Source organism: Haemaphysalis longicornis, unplaced genomic scaffold (genome assembly GCF_048455015.1).
Source record: "Haemaphysalis longicornis isolate Haplotype H1 unplaced genomic scaffold, Haemaphysalis longicornis Haplotype H1 scaffold_13, whole genome shotgun sequence".
NCBI lineage: Eukaryota > Metazoa > Arthropoda > Arachnida > Ixodida > Ixodidae > Haemaphysalis > Haemaphysalis longicornis.
This window is the reverse complement of record NW_027526233.1, coordinates 26852803-26867455: the sequence shown is the minus strand read 5'-3', so window position 1 is coordinate 26867455 and position 14653 is coordinate 26852803. Positions and strand designations below refer to the sequence as shown.

Sequence of the window (14653 nt, the reverse complement as noted above, 5' to 3'; positions counted from 1 at the left end):
GAATTTTAAAATAATCACAAACATTATAGCCACAAAATTAATTTTTACAAGTTGTAGACATTGCCCGTTACACCAGACATTGGACTACACTGTCAAGAGCTTTGACATCTACAATGACGTCTACAAAGCAGGCTTATACTGGTAGAATGTTTCATACCATAATTACTGTGTGTTCAGAGCTCACGTGTGAAGTATGGATACTGCTGCTTTAGCAAGAACCGAGGATGAGCACCCTTCCTGGTTCTGAAAAAAAATAACAGAGGAAATGCCTTAAGCAGGATTCTGAAACGGGGTTGAATGAAACAAGAATGAACAAGAAATTCTTTCAAAACATGTAAAGCAATGCAAACAAATATTTATTTCAACTTATTTCTACAAAAGACCACCTCATGAAGACTGGTGGTGGGGTATTGGCTCAAAAAAAAAAGCAGAGAGCACTTATACAAATGCTACAGGGAGCCTTCGCAGCCAACAATTGTTTGAACACACCTAAACTAATCACTGTTCAACAAACTCATAAAAAATGTTTGAATGCATAAAAAACCAGTGGTAAACACAGGAAACAGTTAAAACAGAATGACAGCACAAGTTTGTCCCGTCGTTCTCTTCTGTGTCCTGGGTTTTCCTATGGTTTTTCATCCATTCAAACATGTACCAGCTAGCCCAGTCCAACGCCTTGGTATCATAAAAATATGGATAGTCAATCCTTACACAAAGTTGAAAAAAAAAGAAAGTATAAAGTAGGTGACAAAATTAAAACGACAGCAAATTGGGTGGCTTTTAATTTTAAATGATAATATAAAAAATAATGGCATGAATGAAAGTGAGCAGCACGCGAAGTACCTGGTTGCTAGCCCGACATTCCACTTTGAAGCAAAATGTCCGCTTTCAACACTACATAGGCTAAACATGCAATGAGGCATTCCTTTAGGCACACAAAATATACCATAATTGTTAAAAAAGCTACGAATTAGTTGAAAAAACCTGACCACGACAAATTGGAATTAGTTACTAGATACAGTTTCAGAAATACCCAGCGACATCATATAAAAATATATGGTTCCCATACAAAGATTGATCATAACAAAAATTTAGGACATTTATCAGACTGGCATCAATGTGCAAAGCAGCTTAATGAAGGAAGACGGTCTTCACTAAAAACATGTTAATATTGGGAGCTCATGTGCTTCCCTGCAAGTTGGGTGTGTAAACCCACTGACATCTTAACTAACCCGCCTGAATCATCACTTGATAGACATTAAGGAATTTTACGAATTGGTTTATTGTAGCCAGCTGTCTAGTTTATTTCCCTATTTTTCTTGGCATTTCGTGCCTAATTCTAAATTTGGTGACTAGATAGCTTTTACTATGGTCATGCACTGGTGACAACGAATATTTGATTTTACTTTAAAAAAATTTCAGTTTTGTTTTATTGCTCACCAGCCAACAATCTGAAATATCAGAGGCGCTTAAAACGTATGTTGGCATTTCCTTCCTGCAGTGTAGTACAACTAATCATGACTTTTACCATAATTTGTTCACAAATCGTAATATGTGGAAAGTATTCAGCTTAATGAAAATGTCATTTCAGAAGCATGCACAATCAACAAGGCCTCAATGACTCTCATGACGTGGTCCACTTGTTTCTGTCACAAATAACCCGAGTGCAGACACATTCCACCGAAGACGAAGGTAACATGCCCTCTTGGGTGATGAATATTTAAAAAGCCTTACGAGTAAATTTGCTGCTGAGCACGTGAAATTGTGGCATTAAAACAAAAGATCCCTCTGCAGCATCTTTCACTTGGAGGAGCGCTTGACCACAAACTTTGAGAAGCTGGAAAATGCTCCATGAACCGCTCCAGCCAGCAGAAACGATGCAGGACACAAGTTGGTAGGCGGACCATTGGCATCCTGCGATTGTGAAGATATTTCTGTTTAGTAGATGCTCTTCTTTTTGTACCACTGTTTATTTCACCTTTAACAAGCAGCTGAACTCCTTAACGTTCGCATAATAAAATGCTGCAATGCGGAACAGTTAGCAGGGTTGCCTCAATTTTGCTTTTCTACGAATTAACACAATGTAGGTAATCTGCACAAAACTACAATCAAACTACAATTTTCACCGTCTTCACTGCTAACATCAGCGTTTGGCTGCTCAAGCACAAATACAGGTTAGACATGTGAGCAATCTGCTAAACGTATCCCCACAAACTGAACAATCAGGCATCAGAAATCGGCAAGGAAGGAGGTGTACGTTTAAATGGCACTTTTTTTGTTCAAAACATAAACAACACCTGGAAGCTTGAAGCGTGAGAGGGGGTCTTTCACGCTGACAATGTCAGAACATAGCTTGCTAGTGGGCACCTGCACGATGTGCACAATGTGTTTCTTGAAAATGCGTGCGAAAGTTTGATTGATGTGTAGGACGAGAATTGCAGCACGTTTTGACACAGGCCTTGTGGACGCTTCTGCCTGCTAATGTCAATGTGGATTCTTGCTAGTCGCCCTCTTCGCTTCTTTCTGAATATAATGCTTTAGGCATTATATTCAGGACAACGACTGCATCAAAACGTGCAGCAATTACCTACGTCCCACACATCGGTGAAACGCTCGCACACATTTTCAAGACACGCAGTGCATACATTGTGCATGTGCCCACTAGCAAGCTGCGTTCTGACATTGTCAGGGTGAGACCCCCTCTCACGCTCCAAGCTTCCGGGTATTGTTTATTAGATTCCATGCGCTGAATGCAAATCAGTGTACATTGGCGAAACGGGCAATCTGCACAGAAGATTAATGCAGCACTGGAACGAAGTGAACAAGGGCCATGCAAAAACAAGTCCACTGGCAGAGCACCGTGAGAGGACGGGACACGTGGTCGACTGGAACAAGACAAAATTACTGACAACTGAGTGCAATCTTTCTCGATTACTGCTCGAGTCCCTCATTGCTCAGACGACGCCCAACATTATCAACATAATGGATGGCAATCTGCACCATATCTATGCAAACTCATTGCGCCGCGTAATGCCCAATATATAGCTTCGTTTTCCACGACACATGCTCACCGTGAACAAGCAACAAACCGTTAAATGGCTTTCTTGACTTGGTCAGTGACCTACGTTTCATCACTGCAATAATGCTTTTACCTGCCTACACGGCATTCCGTCAAACACTGGACTACACCACATGAGCCATTGGCGTTCTTAACCTGCACCAGAGTATATAACCTTTCACTACTGCTATGAGATAGACCCATAAGAGCACTTCAATATGGCCTTTATATTTAGCTCTTGGAAACATTATGTATAATTCTACCTTTAAGTTGCACCTGCTACAGCAGCTGGTACTATACCAAAAACATGAAAAAAAAAACAGTGGTTTAACACGCCAAAGCTACACTTGGGATATGGGGAGCACTGTAGGGGAAGGCTTCGCATTAATTTTGACCATCTGGGTATTTTTGTGCGCATCGAAATCTCCAAACACGGGCGTCTTTACGTGTTGCCTCCATCTGAAAAGCGGCTACACCAAGCGGTATCTAACCGACATTCGCCTCCACAGCACACCACCCTAGCCACGGCAGTGGGTTAAACATATGAAATAAAGCGAGTTTTGGAGTGCAAATGAAAATATTAATCACACGTCTTATTTTCCCAATCGATGTACCTTTTGAAATCCATCATGCAATTCCCCCTCCCCTACCGGCCTACCAAAACACCTTTGTCTCAAGAGGTAATCAGGCTGTTGTTAATGAAGTAAGTATTTACAATCCGAGACTTGCCATTGTTAAAGTCATGCACTTTGTTTTAGAGATAAGCGACATTAGCCATTTGCAGCACCACGAGTTAATTGTGTTAAGATCAGATTGAAAGCATTGACGGTAGTAGTTGAAAGAAATTGTGTGATAAATTACAACATCATCTGCAAATAGACCTACATGGGAGGATATGCAACATGGAAGATAGACCAAGCAACCTGCCTGGGGGGACAACAAAGTGGCACGAGCAAAAGAAGTATATAGTTATTAGAAGTAAACTGCATTTGAGAAGAATGAAAATCTTTTGCTCAAGTGAGGACATTAGGGTGAAGTTTGAGAAGTAGTCTGTGGTGTGCAATGCGATTGAATGCTTTAGAAAAATCGAGAAAAACTACCGCAGTTTGTAAGCCTGTGTCAATGGATCAATGTAGATCGTGAACAAATCCTGAAAGTTGTGTTTCTCAAGTAACCCTTGTGAAAACCGTGGTGATACTCGATGTGATATTGTGATTTTATAAATAATTAGCGACCTGAGAGTGGATGAAATGTTTCCTGACCTTGCATATGGTGCTTGTTAGGGAAATTTAATGGTGAAGTACCGTCTCCTGATTTAAAGACTGGTGCTACCTCGACTATCTTCCAACCATTGAGATTAGTGCCTGTCATGAGAGACTGCGAAAAAAGCGCTGTCAGAATTCTACAGACTGCGGGATGTACTTTTCGGTATAGTATGATTATTACCAGTATGATCTGAAGTAGACCAGTTTGTATTGCAAGTTTAAAACCATATCGAAAGATCCTAAATGTTTGCTTGGCTTGATTACATACGAATACTTGCTTCAAAGTCAGTTCAGTTTCTCTTCTTGCCCTTTAGTCGTCAGCCCCAGATTCTCTTCAATATCTCTGCTAAGCAATGACACGCTCCATACGCACAGCACTGCTTCATGAAAATGTTTCAAATAATCAGAGGCCACAGCACTGCTAACAGGTATACATCATGGCAAGTTCCACTACATGCAATAACTAACCTGAAAGTACATAATCGGTGGGTGCACCGATACGGCAGCAGTGCCTGGACCGATGTGTCGAGCAAATGCGCTGACTTCTGAACGGGTGGTCCAAGCGGCCAGATGATGGATGAATGACCATTCCTGGCGGCAAAGCGTACGGAGCACCAACGAAAGGCCAGGCAGTACTTGGGTACAGCAGGTGCAGTGTCGGTTGGCCAAGGGAGGCCCTGGCAAAGCCTTTGAAACTGGACTGGAAGGCAGCTGACCCAGGACAGCCAGCAGCAGCACCTGCAGGTGCATAATCTGTGAGTGTGCTGACACTTGTTGAAATACAAGAAGAGCACACACAAAGCACGAATGCTTACATCAAGCAGATTTTTAATCGTTTAAAGACAGTAACCTCCAAGGCACTAATAAGAACATTCCCGGAACACCCCAAGTGAAATTTAGGTCACAGTAAGAATGTATTTATTAGACCCGCAGGTACTGTGAGTGGGGTATGCATGATATATGCAAAGCTAGCTACTGAGCTAATTTGCATGGAACGAATGCTAGCAGCTCATCTGTATCCCTTGCTTTCAATCGGAACTGGTGTGTGATAGTTGAGGCTCCTCCATTTCAATGTCTGACTTGTATCTGCACGTTCAATTCTCCAATATAAATCGAGTTGAGTGAGTGCCTACAGCTTTCTTGTTAGTCTCTGTATGGCCTGCGGTTTTGCGAAAATGAGAACTTGCGAATTGGCTCAATTTTCTGCACTAATTTAAACAATACATATGCCTCTGATATCAAGCCCCAGACTTCCCGAGAGCTACTCTGACAGAATCGGCAGGCGCCTCGTAGGAGTTGTGAAATCTCCCCCACTACCCCGAGACTATGCTAACTCCCTGCGAGGCCACATGCGCGCATTTCACCTTCAATTTGCACGTATGTGAATTCTATACCTCTATGAACTCTCAGACGGGCGTCGTCATATTCGTGCCGGACTCGTGAAACTCGGCAACGTAAATTACCGCACTCGCTCGCTGGCGCGCGGCCCGAACTCTCTCACCGTTTCCGGCCCTTGCATACTATTTTCTCCACCTTGCACATTGTAAATTCTCATGTTTAACTACACCTCGTGCGCCCTCATCTCTTGCCTGCTTTTCTTCCAGCACAACTCCGTCAGCACCCGGTCGACGCGTACGCTGTCGGGGCGCGTTGGCGAGCGAGTACGGCAATTTCGCTGTTGTCGAGCTTCACGAGAACAGCACACATATCGCGGCCCGAAGACCGCGAGGCGTACGGTCGCCGGTCTCGCGAGCGCAATAGCTGCGAAGCGCACTGCACGGAATTCGTGAAGGGGAGGGGGGGGGAGGGGGGGGGGGGAGAGATTTCACAACACCTACGAGACGCCAGCCATGGAATCACGTGTACGCGTTTTCACATGCACTTCCAGGGAACCTCCTGTTCATGTTATTTCTTGGTATACCGCGGGTATTCACGAGGGAGGACTAATCACAGCGCTGTGCCACTCACGCGAAATTGCGACTGCGATCTGCAACCGCGAAGGCACTGTTTGAGAGACACATAAACAAACGCCCCGGTGTTAAAGAGTCTTGCGTGATGTGAAATTATTAGCAGCCGTGTACCATAGCGCGAGCATCGTAGCCAAGGTCTACCTTCAGCGTAAATTGATGCTGACTTCTGCGGAAACGGTGGACTGGGCGCCAAACAAGTATACTAACTCACGTAGGCTCTCAGAGCAAACGAGATGGGGGTCTAGCGAATTACTGACCCATAAACACCAGAACTCGTTCCAACCAAATACAGAATAATAAAAAATGCGTACTTACCCGAGCAAAAACGATGTTTCCAACGTAAAATTCTCCTTCACTGTCGTCTTCATCTCGCGGACACACGAACACGCTTTGTTCTGATGCAATGTCATCCACTTTTGACGCGCAGTATTTTATCCGGCGATGATCGTTCTTCCGGGGTCCCCATGTTCAACACACGCGTAGGTTAGAAGGGTAGACATCACCCATAAAGCTTCTATAACTATGATTTATGCTTGAAATAGATAAAACAGATTAAATCACGCCACCAACCACTCGGCACAAAACGCCATGAAAAAACCATAGAGTTTCATACTAATATATACTAGAAGGAAATCTGGCGCTGCATTCGCGTGCCGCCGCGGGCGGCGCCATTGCAGCTAGCGACGTTCCTCGCCTCCTTGGCTTGGTTAGTCACATGGCTTCTTTTTCGTCTTCAAGCCAAATCAACAAAATTGGTAACATCGTTTTTTTTATTCAGCTTGCATGAACCTTCTAAATAATCCCTTGCAAATACATCTTTCTGGAGGTTTAATTTTATAATGATAAATCAAATTTGAGTAATCTTCTGCCGTAATATTGTTGCATTTTTGCAGCCAGAGGCAACTTTTCAGCCTGTTTGTGAGCCATGCCAAGGACAAGTGGAACGTGCCTGCCCGGTACATGACGGCACGCTCGCCGAAGCGCGGCTCCCCTAGACGGTGGCGCCAGATTTCCCTCTAGTGTATATTAGTATGAAACTCTATGGAAAAAACACACACAAAAGTGAGAGATAGTTGCCAGACTTCAAATGCAGCACCTCTATGTTTGACGAAAATTGTGTTACTACTGTAATGTTGGTAATTATCTTACTGCTTTCAAAGTCTGAAATGTGTTTATAACTTAAATTTAAGGTTTTTAAACACAAAAAGTGAATACACATAAAGTAATTGACATATATACTGATATTGTAAAGAAGAGGTTTGACGTTTGTTTTGGTTTTGTTTTCACGGCAGGCTTATCAAGAGAGAACGTGCGAGAAAACGAGCTACTTTGGGTTTAGGAAGAGGGCGGTAAATGTCGGCGTGATAGAAAGCAAGGAACAGGTGCTTACCCTGGTCGTTAAAAAAGAAGCTAATGAAACCCTCACGTAAAAAAAAAAAAAAAAAAAAAAAAAACACGTTCGACGAGGAATCGAACCATTGACCTACAAAACAGTAAACGGACGCGTTAACAAACAGCTATGTCGGCGGGCGGTGTTCGAGGCGCCTAAAACAACTCTATACTTTCGTAAGTTGTCAACGAGTATTGTCGCTTGTGTCTAGTCATCGCCTCCTTTAACGATGGTCTAGTTTATGCTGCATTTTTGAAATTCTGGCTGTCCTAACGCTTGTTTCTCACGCACCGTTCTTGCAGACGAGGCCGCATTGCTAGCGCTGCAAGCGATTGAGCCAAAGCTCCATTATTTGACTCAAGAAAAGCTATCGCAGTCAACCCGACCTTTTCTGCGCAAGCCACGGCAGCCACGAAATAAATGGAATGGGCCGTTAGAATTATGGCGTTGATAACGCTTGTTTGACCGGCACTGTCTTGCAGACAAGCAACGTCGCTCTAATACTACAAGCGATGTCACTCCTGGCATGTCAGGCGCATCAAACCCATCGTGTAAAACGACTGCTAACAGTGCGAAAACCTCTGAGTTTGTAACAAGTGGGGATGTGCGGTGGCGGCGACGTAATAGGTACAGCAAGCAGGTAGGCAGAACAGCAGCATAGGGTTACAACCTTTCCCCGAAAAAAAAAACGGGCCTTCCGGGGGGGGGGGGGAGGGGGGATTGCCTTGAACAAAGACGCCATGTTTTTTAACATGCAGTGCCATTTATTGTAGTGTTTTCTTAGAGAGAAATCAAGATAACGTTTGTACTGAAAGTGATTGAGAGCTTGGTTAATCGCTCTGCATGTGCTTCACTGAAAAGTAACCGCAATTGCTGACCGCGGCGGTAGAATTTCGTTATTTTGTTCTTCCCTTAGGTCCCCCTCCATCTGAGGCAGCGCGCTCGCCCGCGTATTTTCTCTGCTCGCGTGTCTTTGCGCAGCTTGTCGACATAGGCGTGCGCAGAGTTCTCAATTTGGGGGGGCAAAGTCTTACCGCTGCGCCCCCCCCCCCCCGAGCAACTCCCGACCTCTTCTCACTGAAGGCCTTGCGGTGCGAACGCAGTGCAAAGAGGGATGGTTATAAAATTTTTATTTCAATGTGATGGAATTGCAACACACACAAAATATTTCTGAGCAGAAATTTTACTTTCATGTGTTACATCGGCAAGGCATGGGGCAAATTTGGCGCCCCCTTCAGATGATTAGGGAGGGTGGCCGCCCCCCTGCCCCCTCTGTGCGCACGCCTATGCTTGTCGACACGTATTTATCGTCTTAGTTGTTGAATTGACGCTTATAAAACGCCAAAACGGGCATAATCACGGCACAAAAGCCAAAAAAACCGGCTGATGACGGCTGGTTTTAGATATGGACCGGCAACCGGCCCGCTCCGGTCCAAAACCAGGAAGGTGGCAACCCTACGGCAGCGACGAGCGAAAATGATTTTACACGACCGCCCCCGTCGGCCTGCGCAAAAAAGGAAGATAGAACCCCTGCATACACGCCCTCGAAGAAAGCTGTACAGCCGATTCAGTTTGTTGTGGACGAAGAGCAACCGAGGCTGCAGCCACAAACGATTGCGCTTGCCGTGGTATGAGCCAAAGCATATCTTCACATAGTTATGTTATCGTCCGTCTGACTGTTACTTACTGAAGGGAAAATTCAGAACACAAACGTTGACGTCTAGCGTCTATGCCAGACATAGACGCTGCTGTTTAGGCCCTAAAAACCACCTTCAGGGCGTCTGTCGGTTCTGTCTGATGGCGCGCTCGCGCCGCTGATTACGAACGAGGCGTCTGTTGGCGTTGACTTATCGTGTTGGCGAGCCGGTAAACGCCATCACGGTTAAACTCCCTGTTGGAAGACTACGCTGTTGGGACGATAGAGTGCCGACAGAGCTTCTTATTGGCCCCACAAACGCCATCAAGGTTAAACTCCCTGTTGGAAGACTAGGCTATTGGAACGATAGAGTGCCGACAGAACTTCGTATTGGCCCCACAGGCGTGCTGTGAGCCCAACAAGAAAGTCTTGTTGGAATTTTTGCCCGGGGCATAATAATACGGGAACAAATTCTTAGGTAAATTCGATTTCGTTGAGGACACCGATGCCTCGCGTAAAAGTTTTATTTATAGGACTACAAGATGCATTTTGTAGACTTTCCTTCCCGTGCACCCAGACATCGAAACGAACCTTGTGATACACTCGAAGCAGTAGATTAGTGCAGAGTGGAATTTAAACATTCAGCACGTTTTGTTCAATTTACGAACAGCAATTTTAGAGCCTTTCCCCTGGTCTATGTGGAGAGTTCATATTTATTCTCTCAACGGGCGGTGAAATAGTGCAATGTGCGGTTTAAACATTCAGCCTGTTTTTGTGCAATTTTGCATGCTTGCATTCACACACCGTTCTTTTAGGCACCCTAACGATAAGGTGCCGTGGTAACACCCCAATCGAGAAGAAATACTTTTTAGCACCCCTTTAACGGTCGTAGCACCCTATGAAACTGTTGATTACACCCCTGAATTTTGGCACCCTCGAGGTGGGGCGCCCGAGCAATATTTGGGTGCTTGAAAGGTGCAAAAAGGGTGCAAAATGTTCAGTACACCCTCCTTGCACCTTAAAGGGTGTAAAAATGTTAAGATTTACACCCCTTAATATGTGGCACCCTCATGATTGGGTGCCGGAGCAATGTTTTAGTCCTTAAAAGGTGCAAAAAGGGTGCAAAATGTTGAGTGCACCCTTTTAGCACCTTTAAGGGTGTTAAAAAGTTTAGTGTGCACTGTCATTAGAGACGTGGTTGATTTCGCACAAATACGTATACAACAGCATCGGGATTCCCTTCCAGCATACATAACACATAAGAGTCGAAAGTTATTTCTTGACGCGGAAAAGCATGGCTTTATGCCAGCAATAGGACTCGGTTGCTGGATAATTGGTTAATGGTATATCAAAAAGCAACTACTGCGTTATTGAAGGGCAAAAGTAAGGCGGGTACCAAAAACCTGCGTTCAGTTTCATAACCGAATGCTGAGGTCGCCTTTTACCACAAGGTGCGACCAATGCTTGATCAAACAGGAACTGCGTCCCTTGCGCTTCGGTAAAATCAGTCACAGTTTGGGGGACCAAAGAAAGTCACTGCATAAAAACACATTGCAAACATTTTAGAAATTGTTTACTAATACGTCAAAATTCTTCAGCGGCTTTGCTGTTTCACCAACCTTGCGATTTCTCCGAGGCAATGATGCGTCAATCAAGACAGTTAATCATACGAGAGCACAGGATCGGAACACACGTTGCCTTCGTCAGCTCGTCATCTGCATTCAGTTTTGTTTTTATGCGGCAATGAAAAGACACGATCATGTGGAACTGTTTCCTATAGCCTATTCAATATTTTGAATATATTTTATTTTCGTCATTTCCTGCTGCGACGATATTAGCCAGGTTTGGCAGATTTCGTTGTGATGATCTTAATTGCGTGACTTTTGTTGCCGACGGTTGTATAATTGATTTTTTTTTCAATATTTCGCATGTACGCTTATACCAATAAATGTATTGACAAGGGGTTACGCACTCTGCCGCGCACTCTGCCAAGTAACACTCTGCCACGTTTTTTAACGCTTCGGGCGTGTATCGGTGCCAGCCTTTGTTTCACACAGGTCGTAAAGTAAAGAGGGGAGGCGGAGGGCTTTTAGCTTGTGTTGTGGGTGGGAATTACTTTTGCTCGTGGCAAAGTTAGCACTGCAAACGCGTAAGTCCGTATGAGCTCTCAGGCTCCAATGAAGTCACACATGAAAAAAGCTCACGGTTACATAAATCAATTCTAAACTGCCGCGTCGTTTCCAAGGCCACACGGTTATCGAACACCTACTTAAACGTCCTTCTCTTCAAAGCACACGTATCTCGGTATCCCACCGTAGAGGCTGGTGTGGAAATCGTATTCATTGAAACCAGTGAAAATATCCTTAAATTGGTAGAAATGAGTATTCATACGAAAAATTTTATTCGTTGTCACATGGGATGGAGCTACGGATACAGCACATCCAAAAGCGCCCAAATCAATGAGGCCCATACCCAATCATAGAAGCGTCTGACGAGTTCACGTAGTCGTTAGTACATCAAAGACTGAACACATATGCCTAGACTTTGATTCACCGGAGATATCTGCTCACAGCACCACCTAGGCATTACAAGGAACGAATCAAACACGGCAAATACAACGGAAGCCGCCACAGTGCAATATGGCGGCTCATAACAATAACGAGGTCAGCGTCGAGTGGGGGCGACATTCGTTCAGGTCCCGGTCACTATATCAGATTTTGCAAATGCAGTTGAACCTGGATGTAATGTATTTGACGAAAATGTTTTGTTACGTGCGGGTTTCCAGTTATGGCTTGTGTGAATGCAGCAGAAACAAAACAAAAATGCTAGATATCAGTCACCGTGAGGTCACGCTTCAATGATTCAGTTTAGAGAGGAAACTGCGTGATTTACGACAGCCGCTTTCCCAAAAGCTCAGTCACTATACGGCATTCCAACGCAGCAAGATAACTTACCCTATGTTGAAAAACATAACTTTATCAGTTTTTCCTTTCCACACTTTTCTGTGCCTTAATGCGTTTCAAGGACCCAAACTTTTACTCAAAGGGTGCCTTTTCGTGAATTCGATGAACTCGATGCTCTTTTCCGCACTCACAATTGGTGAGAGAGTGTTGGCCAGGATACTGTAGCAGTCAGGACGTTCTCCTTTCTCGCCGGTGGAGACAGCATTCAAAATTACGAGTGTGTCTTCAAAATCAGAATTTTTTTTTCTGCCAGCATAACTCATCAACGACGAACCGAAACCACAGATAGCAGTGGGGACGCGCGACTAGACGCCGACACGCAGGCCTAGCAGCTAACCGACAGGGGACCCACACGAGAAACGCACGCTATATTGCGGGGTGGGTTAAATGAGGTAAATTAGTGCTTTTCGTCAGCCTATTTTCCTTTAAAAGTGCCAAATAAATGACGCATCAGCGTAGCGAATGCATCAAATTCAGGATTACCGTCACAACACCTTCGCTGTATATATAGGTCGCGAACACATGGGCCTCCTTGGAGCTTGAATTAGAGAATTAATAAAACTTCGTTCATTCCAGCAATTTGTTAGAAAGAGATTTGTTACTATCAGGCCTAACTGTGCATGAAATAGGCACGAACAGTCGACCCGCCTTCTGACATCGGCGCAGCAATAAAACGTTTCCGCGTAGTACAATACAGCCAATTCTACTGCAATGTGAAGGTACGCCTTCGAATTACGCTCATGTGGCTTCGGCACAATAGCGTTATCATTCACCCCGTCTGCCAACGGAAACCTCATAGTGGTAAAGCCAGCTACTTAGCGAACAGTCCGAGCTTTCCCTTTGATAAACCAGCTGGGGAAAAATCTGGCGCTTACTTTGTTTACAGCGAAGGCATTTAAAAATCGTATTTTTCCTGTCCGCCGTTAAAAATACCGGGAAATTTTTGCAGGCATCAATATAGTTGTACCTTACCTCACCTACGAAGAAAGTGCCGAGCACGCGCACGTGATTGCGGTCCTCGCGGTGACCAGCCCGACAGTAAACGAACTAAGAAAATGCCTAGCGGTCGTGTGTACGTGCCTTGCGATGACCACCGAGCGTAGCCTGTGCAACTTTTTCAAACCAAGCATAACCACCTAGGGAGACCACCCAAGACTGGGGGACACTCTGGCAGTAAAAACCACGGAAATGCTGAACGCGCGTGTGTGGGCGCCTTGCGGTGACCACCAAGCGGCACCTGTGCAGATTTATCAAGCCAAGCATAGTCACCTAGGTAGACTCGCCGTGATTGGCTAAAAAATAAACTCGAGCGTTCGCCGTAATTCTGGAACTATTTGTTTAGAACAAGAAAGGCACGTCATAGGGTATGCTCGTCGAAGGTGATGTTCAATTATTATCATTTGCAAAGAAGCTGACACTTATAACAACAATGATGAGTAAAGGTCGTTGTGGCAGTGAAGAGGAAGCAAATCAGCAGCAATAGTGGACTTACACATTCATGATCATTGTGAACGTTGCCTACAGCTTCGCTACCTTCAAGTCTTATGCGTTACTGTGAGCTTGATTCATTTTCTTTCCTTCTGAAATACCGTATGTAATGCTGAGGGCGTGTAAAACGGGCTAGAGTAACTTCCTATAGATAATAGGACTTCAATCTTGCTAATAAAGTCCCAAGGCATCCGAATCCATTAAAAAAACCGTCAATATTTGAGGCTGAAGACCTTTTCAAACGATGGTTATCTTGCAGGCCTCGCCAACCACTCTAGCGACTCTGGATTTTCACGCACATCTTTGAGGCACCGCATTGCCTCAATACACAAAATTTGCTTTCCCAACGCTCTACTCAAACTACATTGACTTGGAAGTGCACGTAAATTTTGTACTAAGTAGCTGCCATGACGTCATTGAAGTATGATTTGAACGGCATAATAGCAGCGTTGAGATTATAGGGCCAGTGTTTGAGGTATGATGTCTTCTCGGTGGCACTTTGTAAAAACAGGTTGTGCGCTGTAATGCCTTCGTGTGTTAAGCATCTAAGAATCAATAAGTATTGTGTTTTGAGTTTCAAAATGAATAATCTATGTGTTTATGGCCTATCACTAGGTCCTGTATACGACGGCGACATATAATAAAAATTATTACATGAAAAATGTCGTACTGCAAGCGCAGGTCCAGAGCCCTCACTCAATTTTAGATTCTTAAAATAAATATGGTGGTGCTTGCCTTCTCTACTGCCTTCTGAAAAGTAACTCCTATTGTATTTCAAAATTCATGCCTTGTACTTAGAGTATTATTTTGTTAAATAGGCAATATTCAGTGTTGGTGCGATATTAGATGTATCGAAGAAGAGACGGGATCTATCGGACATGTT

The 14653-nt window shown here is 44.3% G+C and overlaps 1 long non-coding RNA gene across 1 annotated transcript; it reads right to left on the bottom strand.

The window, feature by feature from the left end:
* Positions 1-335: 335 nt before the first annotated feature.
* LOC144164266 (uncharacterized) lies at positions 336-6885 on the bottom strand. Its single transcript, XR_013321124.1, has 3 exons — positions 6609-6885; positions 4792-5061; positions 336-1914 (listed from the first exon to the last, which is right to left on the bottom strand). It is a non-coding gene; the product is annotated as an uncharacterized LOC144164266 (long non-coding RNA).
* Positions 6886-14653: the final 7768 nt, after the last annotated feature.